The sequence below is a fragment of the Bubalus bubalis genome, chromosome 14 (genome assembly GCF_019923935.1).
Source record: "Bubalus bubalis isolate 160015118507 breed Murrah chromosome 14, NDDB_SH_1, whole genome shotgun sequence".
Lineage (NCBI taxonomy): Eukaryota > Metazoa > Chordata > Mammalia > Artiodactyla > Bovidae > Bubalus > Bubalus bubalis.
In genome coordinates, this window is record NC_059170.1 from 7,219,516 (window position 1) to 7,223,780 (window position 4,265).

Below are 4,265 nucleotides of genomic sequence, written 5' to 3' on the forward strand. Positions count from 1 at the left end.
GATGAGCAACTTCAGTGGTCCCAAAAGGTGGGCACCAGAATCTTATTTGGAAAAGCAAAGTGCCAGGTTTTTCTGATTTACTTGGACTGTCAGTTGATCTAGGGGTAGCTAAGAGAGATTATGGTGAGAGGAGTCTTCAGCCCCAATCAGGTCAGGATGCTCAATTCGAATTTCGGCTAAACAATGAAGAATTTTTTTGTATAGGTACATCCTCATGGACCTTCCATATATGTTTAGTCACTAAATATGACAACCCCAGCTGGCATGAAAGACTGCAACAGAGAAAGGAGAAGCTGTGTTGAAAAGTAACAATGCCCTGTGATTTAAAAACATAACTCTGGAGCCAAATGTCTTGGGTTCAAATCCTGAGTCCACTACTTACACCTGTGTGACCTTGGGCCTGTTACTTAACCTCTCTGTGACTCGGTCTGCACATCTGTAATATGGGTCTAATAATACTTCCCTTGTAAGAGGGCTACTCGGTTTACATCAGTTCACCACCGCCGGCAAGTATACTGATCTACAGCTGAGGCTTTTTTTCTCTTAGCAACTCAGCTGTGCTTTCTGCAGCTACTAGTTGCTTCTCTGGCGGCCCTTTGCCCACCCCTATCATCCCTGTCCTCTTCTGCGAGGCTGGGGACGCGGGAAAGCGCGGTAGACAGCACCACCTTGAGTCGAATTCCTCCCCTTTCAGAGGAGGCCACCTTCTCCTTTCTTTCCTATTCCCGGACCATTTCTGGGCAACTGGCAGCTATTTTCACGTGAGCTCAAGTTAACGTCTCGAGGAGCTCCCGGGGCGCGTGGGCAGTTCACCTTGCGATCTAGCCGCCGGCCCCGGCTCCAGCCCGCGTCTCCGAAGGCTAACATGTGTGGTTAGAGGCGAGCTCGGGGCTTTCAGGGAAGGCGGTCGGGTGTTTGCAGACCAGGGCGAGCCCTTGTGAAAGCAGATAAAAGAAAACATTTATTAACGTGTCATTACGAGAGGAGCGCCCGGCCGGGGCTGTCGCAAGCCCCGTGGAACACCTGGCTCCTTCGAGCTCCGAGGGAGGAGAAAAAGAAAGCGGAAAGGAGGCGAGGATTCTTTCTCTTCGTTTCCAGTGAAGTGGACCTGATCGATGGCCCTCCTGACTTTATTGCGATATTTGATTTATTAGGGATACCCTCCTCGTGCGTGTGTGTGTTAACACACACACCCCCGCGCAAGCACGGCTCGGGCTCGCGTCCCTCCCTCATTTCCAGCTCTCGGGCGAATCCCACAGCTGTTTCAACTCTCCACCGAGGGCGAGCGGGAGCGAGTGTGTGCCGGGTGAGTGTGCGTCTGTGTCCCGGCGAGGGTGCGCGCTCGGCGCCGGGAGCGCGGCCAGCGGGGTCCCGAGGCATCGGGAGGCGGAGTGCGGCTCCGACCCCCGCTCTCCGCCACTGCCCCGTCCGGGGTCGGACTTCGGGGCCAGGGCCGGACTTCGGCGCAGCAGAGCCCGGGCCAGCCGGGCCGCCTGTCCTTCCAGCCGGAGGTAAAGCGCTCGCGCGCGGTGGGGCGCCGGGAGGGCGCCGCGGCGGGGTCCCCGCGGCGGCCGGCCCGCCGCTCCCCGCCCCGCGCGGAGGCTGGGGGTGCAGGTGGGGGGGCGGGCCGAGGGGTGCCCGGGGGCTGGCTCGGGTGGCGCGGCGGGGCCGGACCAGGGCGATGCGAGAGCGGCCCGGGTGGGGCGCGGACCCGGACTTCGGCGAGGGCGGCGCGCCGGGGCGGGGGCCGAGGGCGGAGAGGCGGGAGGAGGCGGAGGAGGGGAGGAGGAGAGGCGGCACTCGCCGGAGATGCGGCGGCGGCGGCAGCGGCGCGGAGTCCCCTGCGCCCTGCTGCCCGGCCGGGCTGCGGCAGAGGCGGCGGCACCCCGCGCCGGGTGAGGCTGCCGGGGCCGTGCGCGCTGGTGAGTGGGGCGCGGGGGCCAGGTGGGCAAGGCGGGGGCTCCCGGCGGCCCTCGCCGGCCCCGGAGCCAGTGCGGCCGCGAGCGCCGCCCAGGTGAACCCGGGGCCGGTCCCGACTGCCCTTCGTCGGCCCCAGCGCGGAGCGCGGAGGTGGGACCCGGCGGGCAACGGGGTGGCGCCGGCGGGCCGCGGGAGGATGACCGGTTTGACCCCGCTGGCGGGCTGGGCGAGCGGGCAAGGACTTCCCACCGTGCCCCTGACCAGCCGACACGCCTCGCGGAGCCGTGGAGGCCTCGGGGGCCGCGCTCCTGGACTCGCCGGGCGCAGGGGGATGGCCTCCTGGACCTTTTTGAGTTTAGACCCAGCGGAGCGGCTAGTAGCCAGACCACGTGGGGCTTGTCCGGGCAGGACACGGGAAAGCGGCGGACCGGATCTTCAGAGTGGGAACTTGCAGATACCGAAAGGGCAAATAGGATTATAAAGACAAACTTCCTCCCAGGCTGGGTCAGAACCAGTTCTCATCTCCTTGTAGACAGAGGCCCCGGGCGCCCGAGGATTTCGGAAGTGTGACAGTGAAGCTGCAGCGATTTCTAGGAGTGTACTTTTTAAAAAAAAAAATTATAGTAGTTCATTCATTCATTCTACAAGCGTTTGTGAAGCACCTCCTGGTGCCTGGCACCACCGTTATGTTCCAGAGAGAAGCGATGAACAGAAAACCTGGTTTCTGAGCAGTGGAAGCTCTTAGTTCACTTGGAGGGCAGCTGGGGAAAGAGATGCAGTCTAAGGAGGGGAAGGAGACACACGCAGATCCTGATTTTGCCCAATGACCTCTGTCTGCAACTTCTTGTCTAGAGACTGAAGACCACTCTGCCTGCACACAGTAGGACAGCCCATTTTGGCAACCCCTTTTCTCCTCCACCTTCCTGAGAGTTCTGAATATTCCCTGCCCCCTCTCCTCTCTGGGCAGCCTTTCCTGCAGCTTGTTTTAATCACTTTTTGAGTTAAAAGTCAATATTTAATTAACCAAGTCATTACATTCAGCTTACGTTTGAATCTGGGTATTTACACATCTGTGCATGTTGGGGCGCCTGCCCGCGCACCCCTCCATCTGTCCCCTGCTTCTCTCCTACAGGGCTGCCCTCATTGTCTTTGCAGCAGAGAAGGAAGGATGCTCTCAAGCTGGTTCTCTGGGGCCAGAGAAGCAGGGATGGGCTTTCCCTGGAGGACAGCCTGTGCCTCTCCCCAGAGCAGGAAGAGTTGCTCTCTTCTTGCAGTTTAATAGCGAAGGGGATTTCTTGCTGCATCTCCACTCCCCATTACAGAGCCACTGGAGGGTTAATTAAATTGAAACCATTCATTCCATATAGAAAGAGGGTGGGGAGGAGACTAAAGATCACTTACCTGGTGAGAGAGGTTCTCCCAGGTTTGCTTGTCCATGTGTGGAAGCTAGAGCTCATCACAACAGTCTGTCCAGGTGTGTAATTTAGTGCCCTCATTAGCAGCTCGATGGGGGATGGCGGGCTTGGCTGATGGCTGTTGGATATTTGCATGTGAAGGATCTTCCTTGGGCCAAGTTTATGGACATAAATGCATGATGTTGGCATGGCTACAGTGGATGAGAGGCAGTGTGGCTTTGGGCTTTGTGTATATTTATTGGGTTTTTAAAATTTGAGTTTATGGCATTTTCTGAAACCTTAATTATATGTTAAGTTTTCAAACTTGAAGGTTGAATGATGATTTGATTGTAGAAAGCCTCAGCCTGGAGAAGGACCCTGTGGCTGTGTGTATGTGTGCGCGCGTGCATACACACAGGCATGTGTGTGTCCCCTGCCCAACTCTTCCCTTGAACTGCCATCCTGAGGACCTAGCTGGTGTGCACTCACACACCCGGACACTTGAAGATCCTTTGGATTTGGAAATAACATTTCCCTCTTCCTTTCCCCGGATTTGTTTGATTTATCTGTTTGGACCTGCCTCAAGGGGGCAGAGTCTGGTCTCTGGAGTTAGCCAGACAGAGAATCATGCCCAACTCCATCCAATCTGTTCTTAGACTTCCACCCCTCAGAAAGAGACCAAAAGCCTTGCCCTGCAAAAGAATATCAACATTTCTGACCAGCTAGTAGTTAAGAGAGAGCTTAGTCTAGACTTGAGATGACAGCTAACACTTAAGTAGCAGTTCATGGGCCAAGCACTCTTCTAAATCCTTGTGCATAATAACATTTAATTCACACAAAACTCCCGGGAGGTAGGTCCTCTGATTGTCATCATGTTAAAGAAGAGGAAACTAAGTCGCTGAGAGGATTGTGACTTTCTGACAGCCGATCAGTCATCAAGCCGGGATTGGT

The 4,265-nt window shown here is 56.7% G+C and overlaps 1 protein-coding gene and 1 long non-coding RNA gene across 6 annotated transcripts in view; one reads left to right on the forward strand and one right to left on the reverse strand.

Moving 5' to 3' along the window:
* The first annotated feature begins 426 nt into the window (after nt 1-426).
* Nucleotides 427-4,265, forward strand: part of SULF2 (sulfatase 2) — a 126,961-nt gene continuing 123,122 nt past the window's right edge. For 3 of the 5 annotated variants that reach the window (XM_025263329.3, XM_025263332.3, XM_044927563.2), the window contains exon 1: nt 1,792-1,922. The gene's annotated coding sequence lies outside the window, so the exon portion shown is untranslated. Of the gene's footprint in view, nt 1,307-1,330; nt 1,512-1,791; nt 1,923-4,265 lie in introns of those variants that run through there. The other 2 variants (XM_006072283.4, XM_006072284.4) reach the window with 2 other exon arrangements.
* Nucleotides 2,482-3,104, reverse strand: LOC123329140. Its single transcript, XR_006544323.1, has 2 exons — nt 2,967-3,104; nt 2,482-2,681 (listed from the first exon to the last, which is right to left on the reverse strand). It is a non-coding gene; the product is annotated as an uncharacterized LOC123329140 (long non-coding RNA).